Below are 20,756 nucleotides of genomic sequence, written 5' to 3'. Positions count from 1 at the left end.
TGGGCCCGTCACCGATTGGCTGGGCACTGGCAGCCGGAAATGTCACCAGCCACACAGGTTGCAACTGGCTCTCCCACGGCCACCAGCGACCTGAGCCCAGGAGGCAATGTGACAAGGCTCAGACCTACCACAGGCGGCCCGGCACTCCTCTCCCTGGCCTGGCCCGGTGCCCTCTCCCAGCTTCTCTATGTACCCAGCCCTGGGGGGAGGGGACTGCCAGGGGATGTGGATGGAATCTCCAGCAGTGCTGGGAGCCAGGGCTGCCTCCAGCTGCTGGGAGAGGGAGCTGCTCAAATTCCTGTTCTTCCTAGCATGTTGGGGAAGAAACTGAAGATTTCTCCACTCGGTTTTAAAGATTTGGAAAAAGTGTTCCCGACAAAAAACAGTCTCTCACATTTAAAAAAAATACAATGATCAGTAAGGCTGGGGTGAAGACAAGATTTTTTTTTTTAAGATTTTTTTTTTTTTTACCCTTGGGAGTTTATCTGCTGCCGTTCTTCATTCCACATCCAACATCACATGCACCAAGGTGTCATAATCATGATATCCCAAGGCTGACAGGGAACCCAGGAGGTGGCTCAGTCCATCCTCTTTCCTTGCACAGAACAGCCCTGACCCTCCAGAAAACAACCAGAGAAGGAAGGAAGGAAGCATCTTCACTTGGCTTGGCAATGCCTCGTGATACCCCACAAGTTTTTAAGAGTTAAATGGTCTTCGCAGTGACCAACTCGCATCACCGTGGCTGTAATGTAAGCTTGGTCCCTCTTGTCCTGTCTTCAGTAGGTTTAATGTGTCTTGCCATTTGTCTCACCTTATTCTGTTCTCCTTGACCAAATTAAACCCTACCTCTCTGGACCTTTTTGTGAAAGTTGATTCTCAAACCTTTAATTATGCTGCTTTATTCTTTAGTCTTTAAAGAAAAGCTTCCTAGAGCTAGGCTGAAAGGTCATTTGGTCCAGAAACCAAATGATGCTCCCCTCTATTTCCACTCTGGGGCTTTTTGTCTCTGGGATAATAAATTGGACACATACATTTATTCCCACTCCTCTGGGGAAAAAATTATATAACCAATATATGAGTGGCAGTGCTGGGAGCCAGAGAAAGATGCCATCAATAAGGCCAGCATTTTGGAAAATATGAGGAAGATGTAAAGTAGATGGAATGTGGGTTAGCAAGAGCTGATTAGTCCTGATAAAAGTCATCGTTCTGCATAGACCTCCTAAGAAGAAAGTGCACAGGTTTCCAGAAAAAGTCCGGGAAAATCCCAAGCTCAGAGGATCAGAGAGTCAATGAGGGTCATGGGCATTGGTTCAGAAGCAAATTACAGGACATTGGGAACTAAGCTGATTCTGTCCACACAGAATGGCAGTCAGTTCACAGCATCTTTGGAAAATGGGAAGTTTGTCCCTAATATGGGTAGAAGTCAAAGGCTGGATTGGGGCAAGACCCCAGCTCATTAGGGAATGAGGAGAAGGAGGAGGAGGAGGTTATTTAAGTCATCCGATGAGAGACAAGATGTAACAGAGAGTTCCCAAACATCCAAAGTTAGTCTGACAGGAGTTCCAGAAAGAGACAACATTGTTTATGAAGGAGAAAGCAATAATCAAAGAAGAAAAAGAAGAGGGATGTCTGGGTGGCTCAGTGGTTGGGCACCTGCCTTCAGCCCAGGTCACGATCCCAGGATCCAGGATCAAGTCCCGCATAGGGCTCCCTGCAGTGAGCCTGCTTCTCCCTCTGCCTGTGTCTCTGCCTCTGTGTGTGTGTGTGTGTGTGTGTGTGTGTGTGTGTCTCATGAATAAATAAATAAATCTTTTTTAAAAAAGACTATTTCTTTGAGTTGAAGAAAGACTTTAGGCCTTAGAGCATATAAGTGTGAGTGCTATGCAGGGATATGCCTGAAAGAATACACAGTTCTAGGGCCCCTGGGTGGTTCAGTCGGTTGAGCATCTGCCTTCAGCTCGGGTCATGATCCTAGGGTTCTAGGATCGAGTCCCACATCGGGGTCCCTCAGAGAGGAGCCTGCTTCTCCCTCTCCTACCTGTTTATACTCTCTCGCTCGCTATCTCTGTCTCTCTCTCTCTGTCTCTCAAATAAATAAAAAAACCTTTTTAAAAAATACACAATTCTAGATGTAGGCCGATACTCCAAGAACAAAGAGAAACAACTACAAGCTTCCTGATAAGGGAGAAAAATCAGGCTGCTTAAAAGAAAAGAAAATCAGACTGATATCATATTTCTCATCTTCAATGTTCTGCTAGAAGACAGTGGCACGATTTTAACAGACTTCTAAGAGAGTATTATTGTAACTCAAGAATTCTCTCAGCTGCCAAACTACAATTTCTCTCATATGTGATGACAAAAGAAAGACATGTTCAAAGACACAGAAATTATATCACCCCAATACCCTTTACTACATTTTTAAAAAATTACTTGAAGGTCTATTCTGGCCAAGAAAAAAAAAATAAGCCAGAATAATGGACTCAAGAAAGGAGAAGATAAGTTATATAAGAAATGTAATGAGGAATAAAGTCAATAAAAGGTATGGTTACATATAAAAACAATTAATAATGCAGTTCTAAAGTTTAATTGCTAGAAGTTTTGAAATATGAGGCAGAAAGAGAGATATTTGGAATTAAACATTCATATGATCTCAACAACAACAACAAAAGGAAAATCTCAATAGAGAGGAGTAAGTAAAATCACTAGAATAAAAAACAGGAGGAGAGGATCATTATGGGAGGCAGTTAGAATTCCATCTATCTCCCCTCTTCCCACAGCCATATTAAAATGATAATAAGGAAGTTTTTTCAAGTCAAAATACACAATAATACAGAAAACAGGAGAAGAGCCATTAGCCAAGAAAATTGAAAAAGAAGGGATCCTTGGGTGGCTCAGTGGTTTAGCGCGGACTTCCGCCCAGGGCGTGGTCCTGGAGTCCCTGGATCGAGTCCCGCGTCCCGCATCCCGCTCCCTGCATGGAGCCTGCTTCTCCCTCTGCCTGTGTCTCTGCCTCTCTCTCTCTCTCTCTCTCTGTCTCCCATGAATAAATAAAATCTTTAAAAAAAAGAAAAGAAAATTGAAAAATAAGAATTGGGGTGAGGGGATTCATTTTACCAACTATAAATATACACTCTAATGCTATAGTAAATAAAACAGTATATAGAACAGATCTGGAAACCTACAAAATGGACTAATAGAAATGAATAAAGTCAAGTAACAGATTCAAGTGTAACATTTGCTGAAAACTGCATTTTAAATCAATAGGGCAAAGAACATATTACTCAATAAATGTCAGACTGTGCCTATTTAAAAAAATATTACTTTTCAATCATACCTTATACAAAATATATTCTATCTTCACAAAAAAAAAAAACACAAGAAAAAGTAGATGTTATGATTGATCAATAAATCATAGAGTGTTATAAAGTTGGGTTTTGTTTTCCTAATAGTGTTAAGAAAATAATGTGGCTATCTACTCTCTGCTTAACTACCATATGGTAGGGCCCCAAGGATATCTATACTTCTTCATCTCTGGAAAACCTGACTATTATCTTACATGGCAAAAAAAGTGTGGTTAATTTAAGGATTTTGAGACAGGGAGATTATCTGGAATTATCAGGGAGGGCCCTAAGTGTAATCAAAGTAACCTTGTAAGAGGGAGGCGGAGGGCAGAGAGGAGGAGGCAATGTGAGCAGAGAGGCTAAGACTGGGGCGATGTGGCCACAAGCCAAGGAAACTGGGAAGCCACCATAAACCCAGAAGAGGCAAGGGACAGAGTCTTCTCCTAGAGGCTCTGGAAGGAGCACAGCCCTTCTGATCTCTTGAGTTTAGCCAGTGAAACTGATTTCAGATTTCTGGCCTCCAGAACACTAAGCAAATAAATACCTTGTGTTAAGCTACCAAGTTTGTGGTCATCTGGTACAGTGGCCATAAGAAACCAATACGGGCACCATGATGAGACAGAGTACTTCCTATGGGATCTATAGTGATTAGGGCCTGCAAGAACACTCACTCTATGTCTGGTGCTACTAAATTATATACATACCTAATTTCATCTAATTTGCATGGGAGAGTTGTAGTTACCATGACCCTAGCACTTAGTAGCACGCATGCCCGGGCAAGTTATCAAACCTTCTAATGCTGCTTTATATCACCTGGAAGGTCAAGGTAAGAATGACACCTACCTGATGTGATTGTTGAAAACAAAGTACAATCATCTAAGTAAAGTGCTCAGTACAGTGCCTGGTGATAGGATCTCCATAAATAGTCCTTTATGCTGGGCTACAGCCTGTCTCTAGTAATCTTCTCTCTGATTCTAGTTCTTCCCTTTGGATACACAGTACCTAACATTCAAATCTCTGCAGACAATGCCGTCAAGAATGTGAGCTTCTCCAAACTAAAAGTAACCAATTCCTTCAATAACCACTCCTGAAAATTCATCCAGAGTCCGCTTCCATCCTGATCACCAACCCTAAACATGTTCTTGTACATCTTAGGGTTTGGTCCCAGACTCATCACCATCATCGTTTTGGAATAGGAGTTGGCAAACAATAGCCCTTCGTGCAGGCTACTTTTTGTTTATAATCTGTGAGCTAAGAATGGTTTTAACATGTTTAATGGATTATTAAAAAAAATAAAAAAAAAAAAAGCAGGGGCGCCTGGGTGGTTCAGTCAGTTGAGCATCTGCCTTTAAGTTCAGGTCATGATCCCAGCGTCCTGGGATCGCCCAGCAATGACAATAATGATAATGAGCAGAGAGCCCTCTCCCACTGTCCCTCCCCTCACTTGTGCTCTCTCTCTTTCTCAAATAAATAAAATTTTAGAAAAAAAAGAAAAAACAATTTGCAACCATACATGACCTGCAGGGTCTAAAATATTTACTATTTGGCTCTTTTTAGAAAAAGTTTGCCAACTCCAGTTCTAGAAGATACTATACTTCTATCAACACAATGTAACATTGCCCAAGACTTTTTTTTTTTTTTTTTTTTTTTTGGCAAACAGATTGCATTATTGTATCATATGATTTAATTATAAGACTCCAAATTGTTCAATCAGTATCCATTCTCCTCTCCTTACCTAGCAATAGTGTTTTAGCTAGGTCCATGGCTACTAGTTAAAGACTATGTTTCCTACCCTTGCCTTGTAGGAAGGTATGGCCAGGAGGCTAGGTTCTAGCCAGTGGGATATAAGCAGAGGTAAACTGTAAAATTTCCTACTCCTGCTCTTAAAGGGAAGGATCGTGCCCTCTCTCCTCTCTTGCCTTTCCCAGTGACTGGAAACTTGAACCTGATAGCCTTGTGTACAAAGGGTAGCAGAGCAACAAGATACAAGGAGCCTGGGTTTCTGGTCCTGTCATCATTCCACCCTATACTGCTTATTCTCAGTTTATCAGAGACAAATACACTTTTCATTTATTTATACCATTGTTATTTTAGGTCTATGATAGCAACTGAGTCTGTGCCCTAACCAATACACCTATCAATTTCATCTCCCAGGTATTTTTCACATTTGTGCATGCCAACCACACATCTCTCCCATTCTGCACTCATGCAGTCATTTTCTAGGCCCCATCACAACACCTTACATTTAGCTCCATTATATTTCATAGCATGAGAATCAGTCCATCATTTTACCCTGACATCTGGGACCCAATTCCATCATCCCAAGTAGCTTCCATCCTTTCTCATCTCACATCACTCTTCAAAAGGCACTTTAGTTTTAGCACCCTAAAGCCAGTGCTCATCAACACCTGATCAAGATTAAGAATGATGTAAGGAAAAGGAGAGTGACCTCAGTTTATGGGGAAAGAAATAACAGATTAAGCTAAATTCAGATGAAGGAGGAAGAGAAGAAGATGGAGATAAGCAGTTATGAAGCGCTTACTACATTCCAGGCACTCTGTTGGGAATTCCTCCATTATTATGTCATTTATTAAATATTCCATTCACTCATTCATTCATTTTGAAAGTTGTAATTTTAATTTTCTGAAGTGGTAACTACAAACACCTCCTGCTGGGGCAGAAAACCACAGCTTATTCAAATCCCTCTTAGCCTGAGTCCATGTGCACACCCACCCTCCTTTGGCTACCAGCATTCCTTGCCAGGTTCACAGCCAAAGATGAAAATACTCCAAGCACTTGTCTAAGAATTGTCCAATGTAGAACACTAGACAGTATTTCCATAAACCTCTACTACACTGGGTCATCTTGAGACAGAAAAGAAGTTCATGTTGGCCCTCTGTAGAACTGCACAGCAGGACGGAGCAGGTGGCTTCTGAGTGGTGTCAGACCATCTGGATTCAAACTCTGTGGACCTTGAGTCAATTGTCTAATCCTTTCTTGTTTAATTTCCTTATTTGTAAATTAGGGTTATATTAGCCTTACCACAACCATCTAAGCTAGATTTCCCACCTAGCTTGCAGATGATGAATGTGAGGCTTTTGTTCTTTGTCTGAGGGCAGACACAGTGACCATCAGATGAGGATTCAACCCTAGGTTCATTTGATTCCCACCTCATGCTCTTTCCTCTTCCAAAAATAAAGGAAGATATGATGATAAAGGCAGAAAATAAGTTACCATATCATGCCAAAAATGGTGATCTGCCCACCAGAGAGGTAAGGTCAGATGACTCTTCATGTGAAGCCTAAGATGACAGTGAAATGAAGTTAATGGTGGTTTTCTTTCAAATTCCTTAGAGAAGATGTCACTGGTTAGAGTGGAACAATACCCCAGGATGGCTCAAGTCCTTCTTTCCACATGCTTCAGCTTGTCTGGAGGCCTTGGTGGGGTGGTTTCCAATGCCAGAAAAAAAACAGCCAAGGCCAAGATGTATCCCCCTTCTTGCTTTTGCTTACCTAAAAGTAAATAATTTGGTATCTAAAGTCACACACATGTACACACAAGCACATACACTCACAATAAAACTTTGGAGGACTTAAACCTTAATATGTGAGGAAGTCCATCAGGGACCCCAGGGACCCATGGCAGATGTTAAGTATCACCAGGAAGTACACAGATTCTCTAGCAGGAGTGTTTTTATGACTGGAAAATTTTATTTATTTTTTTTTTGAAAAAAAATTTTTAAAGTATATTAAGATAAATTAAGAAAATATGTGAGCTAAAGTTCCTGGCAGCCTGAGGATCCTGTTTGTGACTGTATATCAAGATTCCTGTAGACTTTTGGAAAAATATAAGATCTCCCAAGTTTCTACAGGAGGGCCTTGGTAAATGTACATCTTTAAAGTTCCATAGATAATTCCAAAAATCCTAGTGAAGAATTACTGCTGGCTTCTGCTGTAGAAATCTATGGTCTTGGGACTCCTAGGTGGCTCAGTGTTTGAGCATCTGCCTTTGGCTCAGGTCATGATCCTCGGGTCCTGGGATTGAGTCCCACATCAGGCTCCCCACAGGGAGCCTGCTTCTCCCTCTGCCTGTGTCTCTGCCTCTCTCTGTGTGTCTCTCATGAATAAATAATTAAAATCTTTTAAAAAAAGAAAGAAAGAAAGAAAGAAAGCTATGGTCTTATCAAATTTTGCCAAGTCCAGATACCAATAGAATAAATGTGATATAGAGACATTCTAACAGATGAAGGAGTCTAAAAATCACATCCATAGACTCAGTCTATTAACAGTATTACATAAATACCATTGGCTAAAGTCAGGATAAGAAATGGAGTTGGAAGGTATAGGGACAAGGGCTTTCTGATATGCCAGAAAGTTGGAGGCAGAGACTGCTCAGATAACCAGCTCCTGAAGTCTGATTCTACTTTTTCTCCCAGATGATGACATGGCCTTGCCAGATTGAGTTTGAATTCAAGAACCAGGAGAACCCAATGATGATAAGAATTCTCTTCTAAGGAAGCATTAAGCCACGTGATTGGAGAAGTTCCTCCCGTGTTGGAAGCTTCTGGAGCAAAAGGAGTATGATGTAGCACAAAACAAGCTTCTCAGACCTTGTAAAATCTTACATTGGGTAGCCAGTGACATGGCGGTCATGTGCCCTAAATGGGGACTCTGGGTGCCTACCAGTTCCTGTACTGACCGGCCACATGAATCCCACTCCATATGACCACCTGGCTTCTGGGCAGCTTGCATATCCATGCTAAATAAACTCCATGTGTGTATGATGTATGGGAAGGGGGAAGTTTCCCTTCTGGCAACTCACAGCCCACCCAAAAATGCTGCAAGGATAAACATGGGGAAGTCATAATAAAAAGCAGATTTAAGGCCACAACTCCAGAGAGGAATCTTAAAAAATGATAGGAGCAGGATCAGAAATCTCAGACTGGAAAAGGGCTCTGACTAGTAAAGATCATGAATAAACACCACAAATTATATGTAATTTATTACATTCACCTGGGATCAAAACTCACATGCCTTCGGGGACCATACAAATAACATAAGAGTATGAAACCGCATGGTATATGCAGAAGAGAGCTATAGCGATCATGCTTCCTTGCAAATCTAATAAACAAACAAACAAACAAACAAACAAAAGCTGTGTTGGCTAGAAACAGTTTAAATCAGAAGATGAACTGCCAATTTGTACCCCCTGGCCCCAGTGATTAATCCATAAGAGTAGAGGAAAAAAACTTTCATCCTTTCTTAGATAAAAATAATTAACTTTAAAAAAGTATTTTAAAGTCATCATCACCTCCAAGACCTAGTTGAGACAGGATAAAAAGCCAAAGTAAGATCTAGAAAGAGTTAAGGAATGCCTCTAAAAAGAGGATGTCTTCAAATAAATTGGTCAGATCGTCCCATCAGTAATTCTCAGGCTGGAGTTCCAAGAGCACAGTGAATCACAGGGGGCCAAGGTAGTGTGCAGGATGCTCTTCTAAACAAGTCTCATTTACAGTCTAAGGGTGTCCATACTACTCCCTGATAGTACAAAAGAGCTTTTATTTCTTTCCTTGGAGCTATTTTATCAAAAGTTCTCCCAATTTTTTGTTTTCTTTTTATTTTTAAATAATTTTAGACTAATAAAAAGGTTGTAAAGATTACACAAAGAACTCCCACATATCTTTCACCCAGCTTTCCCTGAGGGTAATTAATATCTCATATAACCATTGTACAATTATCAAAACCAGGAAACTGACATTGGTACAATGCTATTAACTATAAATTTTCCTCTAATTTTGTCAGTTTTTCCACTAATGTTCTTTTTCCGCTCTAGGTTTCAATCCAGGATTGCACATTGCATTGAGTTGTCTTTTCTCTTGGGTCTCCTCTGATCTGTGGCTATTCCTCAGTCTTTCCTTGTTTTTTATGCCCTTGACACTTTAACAGAGCATTAGTCAGGTATTTTGTAGACTGTCCCTTAATTTGGGTTTGTCTGATGTTCCCTCGTGATTAGAATGGAATTATAGTTTTCGGCAACAATACCACAGAAATGATGTGCCTTCATACATCCAATCAGGGCAGGGGTCATAATGTCAGTATGTGTGGTGATATGAACCTTGATCCCTTGGTTAAGGTAATGTCTTCGAGATTTCTCCACTATAAAGCTACTATTTTTCCCTTTGCAGTTGACAAAAATTGGAGGAGAGTACTTTGAATCCATGCAAATGTCTGTTTCTCTTCAGACTTTCACTCACTAATTTTAGGATTCATTATGTGAACTGTCAGCAATTATGGCTGTGGTATTCCAATGGTGACTTTCTATTTCCCTTATTCTCTACATTTGTTAACTGGAATTCTTCTATGAGAAGAATTATCCTTTCTCCCCATTAAATAACCAGATTATTCTACTTTGGTTTTTACCAATATGAACTCATGGATATTTATTTTGTTTTTTGAGTTATAGCCTAATATATTGGGTTGTTGTTGTTGCTATTGTTGTTTGGCTAAAATTGCTCCAGCTTTGACCATTGAGACCTCTTTCACAAGAGCTCCTGTATTTCACATAATCCTGTTGTTTTAGTTGTTGTTTTGTTGTTGTTGTTGTTGTTGATTAGCACTTCCTTATTTGTGGCACCACAGATGCTCCAGGATCACCTTGTATTTCCCCTTCTCAGTCTCAAAGTCTCTGGTTCCTGTAATTGGCTTTTCGAAACTGAGTTCTGGGCACTGAATGTGCTCATTACTACTAGGGTGCAGTTTCTAGGCAATCCCAGTGGTTGGTCCGTCTGGCTGGAGGTTTATTAATTTCATTGATCTTTTCAAAGAACCAGCTTTTGGTTTGATACTTCCGAATTGCTTTTCTGTTTCCAATTCATTGACTTTTGCTCTTATTTTAATTATTTCCTTCCTTCTGTTTGTTTTAGTTTTAATTTGCTCTTCTTTCTCTAGTTATTTTTAAGGTTGATGCTTCTATTAGTGGCTGGAGATCTTTCTTCTTTTCTTTTTTTTAAGATTTTATTTATTTATTCATGAGAGACACAGAGAGAGGCAGAGACACAGGCAGAGGGAGAAGTAGGCTTCCTGCAGGGAGCCTGATGCAGGACTCGATCCCAGTACCCTGGGATCACAACCTGAGCCAAAGGCAGACACTTAACCATTGAGCCAAACAGGTGGCCCTCTTCTTTTCTTTCTTTTTTTTTTTTTTTTATTTATGATAGTCACACAGAGAGATAGAGAGAGACAGAGATACAGGCAGAGAGAGAAGCAGGCTCCATGCACTGGGAGCCCGACGTGGGATCCAATCCCGGGTCTCCAGGATCGCGCCCTGGGCCAAATGCAGGCGCTAAACCGCTGCGCCACCCAGGGATCCCTCTTCTTTTCTAATATAAATCATTTAACCTACAATTTTCCCCCTGAGCACTGCTTTGGCTGCATCTCACAAATTTGACATGTTGCTTCCTTTTCATTCAGTTAAAAATATTTTCAAATTCTTCCTCTTTGACATATAGGTTATTTAGATGTATGTTGTATATTTTCCATATATTTGGGAGTTTTCTGGGTATATTTCTGTACTGATTTCTGGTTTAATCCCATCGTGGTTCATAAACATACTCTGTATAATTTGTATTCTTTTAAAGTTAGGATTTGTTTTATGGCAAAAATATAGCATCTTGTGGTGAATGTTTCACATGCACTACAGAAGGATATGTTGTAAAGAGGAGTATTCTATAAATATAAATTAGGTCAAGTTGGTTGACATCATTGTTCAGGTCATTATATTCTTAACATTCTTCCTACTTAACACTTATAGAGAAAAAAACATTGATGTTTTCAACTCTAATTATGAAGTTGTCTATTTCATTTTTTAATTCTAACAGTTTTTGCATTATGTATTTAAGAACTTGGTTGTTAAGTACACACCTACTTGGGATTGTTACTTCTTGGAGAATTGAGCTTTTTATAATTATTTAATCACTCTTTATCCCTGAGAAAGCCTTTGCTCTAAAGTCTATTTTGTCTGATATTAATATAAAGACTCCAGTTTTATTTTGATTAGTGTTTGCATAGGTATCTTTTTCTATCCTCTTACTTTTAACCCATCTATCTTTATATCTGAAGTGGGTTTTGTATAGTTTGGTCTCGCTTTTTTTAATCCAATCTGACAATCTCTATCTTTTAATTGGTGTGGTTAGACCATTCACATTTAATGTGGTTATTGAGATGACTGAATTAAAATCTACTATCTTGCTAGCTGTTTTCATATTTGTTCCATCTTTTCTTTCTTTTTTTAATTTAATTTGTTGTTGTTGTTAACCTGGTTTGGGAATGGAAAGAAGGAAGCGTTCTCTGTTGTTCTGATTAAGCCTCAGTCTTAGACAAGCACTGCATCACTGAGTCCTGGAGGTGTAGTCTTCTCAGTAATCTTACCCCACCTCTGGGTTACTTCTGAATCTAGTACATGTACCTTCATTTCCCTAGGAGTTAAGAGTTTTTTCCTGTTCCCTTTCTCTAGGTATAGTAGGATTTCACCAGTATCCTAAGGATGATAGTGCTCATCCTTACACACATACTACACAAATTAAGGCTTTTATTCATAGGGAAAAAAGGGTCCTAGTGGAACTTCTTACCCCTCCCACAGCAACTTCTGTTCTTCTTCAGCAATGTACCACAACGGAGACTTTCTGCAGTCTCTCCCAACCATTTCTGTGAGCTCATGGTGGGTTCATGGAGAAATGCCTGCCAGAAGGCATAGATCTTATTTGTGGACCCTAGTTTCACCCTCTTTTGCTAGTGTGCACTCAGCCAGACTCCACCTATTCATCAATCACCCTGGCTGAATTTTTACAGGTGTCTGGCTGCCTCCTGCCCAGGTAAGTAAGTGCTTATGTCTCATTTCTCCCTGCAGATCCTGTCTCTTCCTATATTCTGACACTGATAGTTTCCCAAGAACCTCAGTACTCCAGTGGGCTCAAGAAAAGTGAATTTGCTGTTTGTCAAGACTTCTTTCACTGTAAGTTCAGGAGTAATTCTCTTTCAAGCTCTCTACATCTGTGAGTAGAAACGAGAACCCTACTTCTTTTAATGTGGCTCTTATGCATCTTTTGCAATAGCAATCAGGAGAAGATATGGCAGGTGGTCAGAATAATCATTGCCTTCTTGGAAATTTCTCTAAGGGCCTTAGCAATGACAGATGTCCCAGAAACACCTCTATCTGTTGTTTTTTGAGAAATATAAGATATGGGGGAAAGTCCCATAGGAGTTTAAGTAAAATATAAATGATGTACAGCAATTTTCATAAAGTAGAAGGTGGAACCTATATGAACTGACTATCAGTCAGCTATAATCCAGGACAATTGTCTGGCTGAAAGTACCTACCAGTCTGCAATTGCCTGGCAAAGAATATGATGCTACACAGCAAACATTATGGCTAGCTAAGAATAAATTAACTCTAGAGAATTTCTAACCCATTTAAGTCAATTTCAGAATTTTCATACATGTCACTATTTAGTGAGAAATACAACAGGTGACTGACTACTCAAAATTAGGCCAATGAGAAAAATGTCATACTTATGTTTTACTATTTATGATGTTTTTTCCAAAGGTAAGTCTTGCCATTAACCAGTAACTACTTCATTTATCATCATCATCATCAATAATGAAAATGGAACAATACCATTTAGTGATCGCTTACTACAAGCCAGAGACAATACAAATATTTTCTCATTTCATCAGATAAAAACTCAGTGAGAAAACTGGGACTCAGAGGGATTACAAAACTTGTCCAATATACAGAGCTAGTATGTGGTACAACCAGAATTAAACCCCAGGTTAGACTACTAAGATCTTACTTTTAACTGCTGACCTTGAGTGCCCCAGAATAATGTTAATTAAGATTTTGTGTTGCCCATTGAGTATTTCCTTCTGTCATTTACAATGCTGGAAGAGGTCCACCCTTGCATAAGAACACAAAAGCATCAGAAATGCCTTATTGGCTAACACCAGTTGTCTGACCAGAAAGACATTTGGTTTCAGAATGGTAACAAGAGACCATTTGTTGAGAGCATGACAACTGACCTTTATGAGGTTGGTTTGAAAAAAGGGTATAACTGCCCTCCATATTTTCTGAATTTCTCCCTCTCTCTCTGTATACATATATGTGTACATACCAAATATTCTTTTCTTCCTTAAAACACTACATTATGATGCTGTCATCCAGTAATTTATTTGTAGTCTGCCTGAAATTACATATGGTATAATACATATAACGTACACATATATCACAATTCTTAAGAATAGGGAACTCAAATTCAAATACAAATAAAAGATATAATTTTTTCAACTTAAAATTAATTTAAAAATAAAACTAAATAATAAAGAACTCTGTAACGTATCTACTATCTCTGATAAAGAGACTCATAACATGACCTTCTAAGCTTATCTTAAATATATGGTGTATAGTCACTACTAAATCTACAGGTGGGAGAGACAAGCTACACTCAAGCATAGTTCACTTTACCTAAACAACTGTGTAAAATAAGATAGCAAAAACAGGGTACCCTGGGTGGCTCAGCGGTTTAGCGCCTGCCTTCGGCCCAAGGTGTGATCCTGGAGTCACGGGATCGAGTCCCACATTCAGGCTTCCTGGATGGAGCCTGCTTCTCCCTCTGCCTGTGTCTCTGCCTCTTTCTCTGTGTCTCTCCTGAATAAATAAATAAAATATCAAAAGAAAAAAAAAAAAAGAACTGGTAGCTTAAAAAAAAAAAAAAAAGACAGCAAAAACAATAAGAAGCAATGGCAATTGCCAGCAATTAAAGATTGCCACAAAGAGCAAAGGGCAGTAGTCATCTGGAGAAATTCAGTTCAAGGGTGAATGTAAAGCACCCTTGAAATCACCCCAAGATGAAGTACCAACCGAGGTGGCCCTGCCAGGATCTCGAATTTTAACCCAAAGCAATAACTAGTGCTTTCCTACCTTTTCCAAGTCAAGATATACATAGAAAATGATTCCATTTACATGAGACACTGGGGAAGATAGAGGCAATTACCTGACCCAGGGGCCTCTGTCACCCCAAACCCCTCCTGGCTTCCATAAGAGGTGGATCATATTTCCACACACCTGAAATCCATTCACAACACACCAGTGAGTGGCTGCCCACCAGGTGGAAAACTCTGCAATAACCTGTGTCCAAAAGTAGTTCAATTATGTTTGATTTACTCTACTTAAGAAGTTGGGAAAATATGCAATACATCAGAGCAATATGTTCATCAGAAGTGGTTAATATTAAAACATTTTGATGCTTAAAGGGTAAGCTTCAGTTATTAGAAAAATTAACTCTTGGAATGCCTTGCTTCCTGAGGATACAGAAATACAAAACGTGAATGCTCTGCAATTCATTGGGCTTCAAAGTTTCCATCAAATTGCCCAATTACTCTTAAGATATTGTTTTAAACTCTGAATTAACCTTATCAATATACATAATGCTTTAAATCCATGACTTTCTTAGCCAAACCAAAACATTTGGTTACCTTAGTATTATACTATTCCCCCCATTTGTTCTTAACCAATTTTTAAAAGACTTTTATTTATTTCCTTGAGAGAGATAGAGAAAGAACACGAGTGGGGGTTGGGAGAGGCAGAGGGAGAGGGAGAAGCAAACTCCCTGCTGAGCAGGGAGCTGGACATGGGGCTCAATTCCAGGACCCCAAGGTCATAACCTGAGCCAAAAGTAGATGCTTAACTGACTGAGCTACCAGGCCCCCTGGTACTAACCATTTTAGAACAAGAAAACCTTAGTTACCTATCCTCTTCTTTAAAAACAAAAATAACACAGTACATGCTAGTATCAAGAAACTAAAACCTGAAATATATAAAACAGAAAAAGAAAAGTAGTTCTCTTTGCAACCCTAGGAATCTCATTTCCTAGAAATAATTTCTACTAACAATCAGCTTTTCAGTCCTCCATATAGGGAGGACAGACTCCCCAAACACTATTACCCAAAACTAGATAACTGAATACCAAGTGACCAAAATAACAAATATCTATCCCATACACGGAGGTCAGGTGGGGTTTACCCCTTTCCTGCACTCCTGAGGTACAGCATATAATTTGGGCCTAAATCATGGAGTAAATCACTTTCTTCCTAGTCACAATGCTAATTCAACATAGTCACCTGATTTTTTAAAGCACCAGTGAGATGCAAAGAAGCTTCCAAAGAAGCTTCTGGAAGGTCAGCCTTCCAGAAGACAATCTGGTTCACTCTCGTGTGTATTGAAATTGAGAGGATCTAAGGCCTTGACAGCATTGTCCAAGATGGTAGCCACTAACCACATGTAGCTGTTGAGTATTTGAAATGTGACTAGTACAAATTGAGACACGATGTAAAATTCACCCCAGATTCAAAAATTAAGAAAAAGGAATGTAAAATATCTCACTCAAAATTTTTGTACTGATTACATGTTGAAGTGATGATGCATGTGACTCATATCCTATCTCTACTGGACAGCACTGGTCTAGAACATTTGAACATTTGAAACCTTGATAAAGCCAGACCTGATTTTAGCCCTACCCGTGGATTTTTCAGGTATCTGAACTAATAAATGCCTATTTTGCTAAAACAAATTCTGACTGGGCTTCCTAGGACCTGCACCTGAAAGTCCTAATTAATATAATGTATAGTCAAATGTAGAATGATACTACATATTCAAGATACTACTCTTTTCACTGAACAACAGATCATGGGCATTTATCCATGAAGATACCCTTAAAAGTAGTGAGGCCAGATTTGCGCAAAGAATTCCGTATGTGGACAAATCACATACTTCTTTTCTGTTTATACTGCTGTGTCCAGGATATGGCACCAGCTTGCTTTCAGGACCTCTGGTATCAACACTCTTTTTTGTCTCAGGCCTTTGTACACACTTACTTCTGCTGGAACTTTGTCTTCTCTTTGCATTTGTCTGATCCCTCACATCACAACTTAAATGCCACATCCTCAAAGCTGAGTTCTCTTATTACTCAGTTTAGAGTAGGTCTTCCTATTATTGCCTCTCATAGCACCTCATCTACTCTATATGTGTGAACCAAAATATATCATTGATCCTTGAACAACATGAGGCTATGGGCACCAACCCTCTGAGAAGTTGAAAATCCATGTATTACTTCTGACTCCCCAGAAACTTAACTACTTAATAGCTTACTGTTGAATGGAAGCCTTACCAATAACACAGTGGATTAGCACCTATTTTATAGGTTATATGTACTACATATTTATTCTTATTATAAAATAAGCTAGAGATAAGAAAATCATAAGAAACAGAAAATACCTTTACAGTACTATGCTGTATTTGTCCAGAAAAAAATCCACATATAAGTGGACCCACACAGTTCAAATTCATGTTTTTAAGGGTCAACTTTATATCAATTTCTCTAGATGTCTGTTTAATGTCTATCTTACTCCTTCCCACTACACTATAAACAGCATTAGTGTAGACCATGGGTATGTGGTTCAGCCTTTTATTCTCAGCATGTGGCATAGTACCCTACATAAGTGCTCCATAACATCTGCTGAATGCCAAGAATGAATGTAAAAGGGGACAGGAGAAAGAGGAAGGCCCAGAAGGTGAAGTAGTATGGTAAGGGAATCCAGATAATCCATGTAACCAAGCCACAGAAAGGGGTTGGTTAATGCTGTTTATCAGAACCATAAGGAAAGTAAGGGTGAGAACTGACAAATGAACAGCAGGTCTTGAAGGATTTGAAAGTCAGTGGTTCCCTGGATTTTCCCCTAGGCATAAAGTAAATGATCAGAGACACAAATGGTGAAGTCTGCAGTTCAAGAATTCCTGAACTTCACACAATAAACAGTCTGCCTCAGATTTTGTTTTCTGTTAGTGACAACATGGTTCTTAGACTCATTCTTATAACCTTAACACAATAATATGGGAGGACCTGGGCTCTGACTCTGCTCTAAGACAAGATCACACTCTTGACTTCTACTTTATGGAACTTCTCATGAACCTGGTTCACCCCAGTTATAGGCCAGCCAGCCTTTGTGGACTCCTTCAAAGTGAAGAATAGCTGTTATTTCCTTATATACATTCTTATTCTCACATGGGGTCTACCATGCTGGCTTTACTCTTTTTACTTTATACTTTGAGGAAGGAAATTTTATGACTGAAACTCTTTAGGACTGATACATATAGTCTCTTAATTATTCCTCTGGATGTGAAGCCTCTCTTTAAATGAGAATGTCTCTCTGTTTTGGTTAAATGTGATACATATGGGGCGCCTGGGTAGCTCAACCTCTTAAGTGTCTGACTTCAGCTCAGGACATGATCCCAGGGTCCTGAGATCAAGCCATGAGTCAGGCTCCCTGCTCAGCAGGGGAGTCTGCTTTTCGCTCTCCCTCTGCCCCTCCCCCATTTGTGCTCTCTCTCTTGCTCACTCTCTCTCTCAAATAAACAAATAAAGTCTTTTAAAAAATAAATGTGGTACATATTTTTAGCTCATTAATTTTATCACGGAGACGTTGATAGATATAAAAGAATTCAAACTGTGTTTATTATGATATAAAGAACAAAATAAAAAATGACATCCTTGAACCAAGCTCCAACTTAAGATCTAGAATATTATCCTTGAAGCCTTCTGTGTGGCCCTCTCTGGTTTCATGGCTTGTTTATTTTTTTATTTTTATTTTTTTTTAAAGAATGCAAACCACTTGATTAGTGAACTCCGGCAACCTGGGCTTAGAGGGGAGTGAACCTTAGAGGAACTGTGGTGCTGTCCACCGGGCAGGTGCTGACGAGTCTTGAGAAAGGTGGACAGCCTTTCTCTCTCTCTCTCTCTCTCTCTCTCTAAATTGTCAACATTTCCTCTCTTTCTCTTAGAAGGACTGGGGAAGATTACCTATACAGAAAGCCAGAAAGCAGGTACAGAGCCCTGAAATTCTGTCTCCTGCCTTTTCTAACAGATGGCTTCCATTAGGGCTTACTAGGTATTTTTCTTTAACAGAATCAGGCATGCACTGGAAAAGCAAACATTGGGATCATAGAACTGGCAACCACTGATGTATTATAGAAATACAGAAATTTGATAGCTGGAAAATACCTCAGTGATAATTAAATCCAATCTCCTTGTTTTAGAGCTGAGAAAACCATGGCATAGTATTTATACAAGATCATTTGGCTAAATACATGCTTCAGTCTCCAAATCATTATTTTTGTTTCCTATTATTCAATTCCCATTATTGATAGATTTTCATTATTGATAATTAAATCACACTATTGATCATATTTTACTTTAGTCTGAAGCACCTGGCCTGACCTAGAGTATTAATTAGTATTTTCATTTAGCAATATTAACAAAAATGATTTTTGAGCCACACATAAAAAGAAAATACATTTTCATCTCAATAAAAAAACACTATTTTATTCATAACAGCATTTCTGCTTTCAATCAAGTCATTAAATAATCTATCACACTTTTCTGATACCCTGAGATTCTTTGCCTCTTATTTCTACTTCTAATAAAGTATATAATTGAGCTGAATCTTTAAAAATATAAATGCTTCAGCATAATTCTAAATGGTGGAAGTGATACTCATTGAGTTCTCTGTCATATCAGCAACCCATAGGTTGCTACTATTCAATTGGTTAACCAAAAACCCTGAATGCCCATTAGGTGACCAATACTGTTGGAATTGGTCAAAAATGTGTCTTATTCAAGATAAAAAAAAGTTTTCAATTTTATATTTTCAAGAATACTTGTATTTGTTTGCTTGTTTATTTTATTCAATTGATTATATTTCTGTTATTCTCAGAGCACTTTACTAGGTACTGTTGGGAATAAAGCAGATGCAGACCCATCCCTTAGAGAATATATAATGAAGAAATAAAGGAAAATGTTTGTATAAACATCTACAATATATGACCTATGAGAGTGATCACGAACTCAAATGTCCACAGAGGCCAGGCAGATGATATCATGCATGAAACAAGGTGAGTGTTAGGCAACAGGAAATGCAAAATATAAAACAAATGGTCCCTCTAAAAGAATTTTATTCTTTGTTTTAAGAGAAAGGATGGAGAAAGAGAAGTTAGAAGCTGTGAGAAGGGCAGGGAGAAAAAAGTAAGAGAGAAAACACAAGAGAGGAGAGCATGAAGAAAGAGGAGAAAGCAAGAAGGGATAAAGATACAGTAGAGAGAAAGGGAATAAGAGGAGATGGTGAAAAGGGAGGAGGGAGAGGAAGGAGAAAGGAAGATAAGAGAAGGCTGGAGAGAGAAGAAAAAGGAGAGAGGAGAAAGAGGGAGAAAGGTTGGGGGCGGAGGAGAAAGATGAGGAAGGGGAGAGTACAGAGGGAGGGAAGAAGAGGAAGGGGAAGGGAGGGGAGAGAAGGGGAAAGTACCAGGACTGAGCCTTGAGGAACTCCAGGACTTCCACACTGAGAGGTCAGGTAGAGACCAGGGTGATAAAAGAAAACCCAGGAGAGCACAGTGTCCCAAGACTCACAAGGAGTAAGTGTTTCAAGATAGAGAAGATGGTCAACAGTGTCAAATTTTGCTGAAACTATCTATTGGATTTGACAAAACTGAGGTCACTGACTGGTAGCCTCGACAAGAGCAGTTTCAGCAGTGTAGTAGAGTCAGAGGCCAGGCTGCAGTATACTGAAAAGTGGATGGAAGGCAGAGAAAGAGACATTGCTTGAAGACAACCCTTCCAATAAGTTTTACTCTGAAGGAAACAAAGAAATTGGGCAGTAGTAAGAGTGGGGAAAAAAAAGAGTGGAACAAGCAGTCATGGAAGAGGTGGTTTTTTTGAAAGGCAGTTGGTACCAACAAATGCCAATAAGCACATAAAAAGATGTTCAACATCACTAATCATAAGGGAAATTGAAATCAAAACTACATTGAAATACCACCTTTAGGATAGCTGCTATTTAAAAAAAAAAACAGAAAGTAAATTTTGGCAAATATGTGGAGAAATTGAGACTCTTGTGCACTGTTAGTGCACTGTGGGAAACAGTATGGTGGTTCTTCAAAAAATTAAAAATACAATTATCATCTGATCTAGTCATTTCACTTCTGGGGATACACCCAAAAGAATTGAAAGCAGGGTCTCAAAGAGCTGTCTGTACACTCATTCTTCGCAGCATTATTTACAATAGCCAAAACACAGAAGCAACCCAAGTGCCCACTGATGAATGAATAAGCAAAATACGGTATATACATACAATAAAATACTATTCATCCTTAAAAACTTAGGACACTGACATATGCCACAACATGGATGAATCTAGAGCACTTTACGATAAGTGAAAAATACAAATACTATACAATTCCACTTATATGAGATATCTAAAGTAGTCAACACATAGAGACATAAAGTAGGATGGTAGTTGCCAGGGATGGGAGGGAAGG

General features: G+C 39.1%; 1 protein-coding gene and 1 long non-coding RNA gene across 8 annotated transcripts in view; one reads left to right on the top strand and one right to left on the bottom strand.

Moving 5' to 3' along the window:
• The window catches only part of HIVEP3 (HIVEP zinc finger 3), a 457,232-nt gene that overhangs the window by 369,260 nt on the left and 67,216 nt on the right, over positions 1 to 20,756 (bottom strand). The gene's annotated exons all lie outside the window — the stretch shown is intronic.
• The window catches only part of LOC144281766 (uncharacterized), a 34,424-nt gene that overhangs the window by 2,721 nt on the left and 10,947 nt on the right, over positions 1 to 20,756 (top strand). For 4 of the 5 annotated variants that reach the window (XR_013350160.1, XR_013350161.1, XR_013350159.1 and 1 more), the window contains exons 2-3: positions 12,246 to 12,350; positions 19,160 to 19,337. This is a non-coding gene — a long non-coding RNA (uncharacterized LOC144281766). Of the gene's footprint in view, positions 1 to 7,776; positions 7,919 to 12,245; positions 12,351 to 19,159; positions 19,338 to 20,756 lie in introns of all 5 variants that reach the window. The other variant, XR_013350163.1, reaches the window with a different exon arrangement.

Source organism: Canis aureus, chromosome 13, assembly GCF_053574225.1.
Source record: "Canis aureus isolate CA01 chromosome 13, VMU_Caureus_v.1.0, whole genome shotgun sequence".
Classification (NCBI taxonomy): domain Eukaryota; kingdom Metazoa; phylum Chordata; class Mammalia; order Carnivora; family Canidae; genus Canis; species Canis aureus.
Note: the sequence above shows the minus strand (reverse complement) of the source record. Positions and strands in the feature narration are given on the sequence as shown.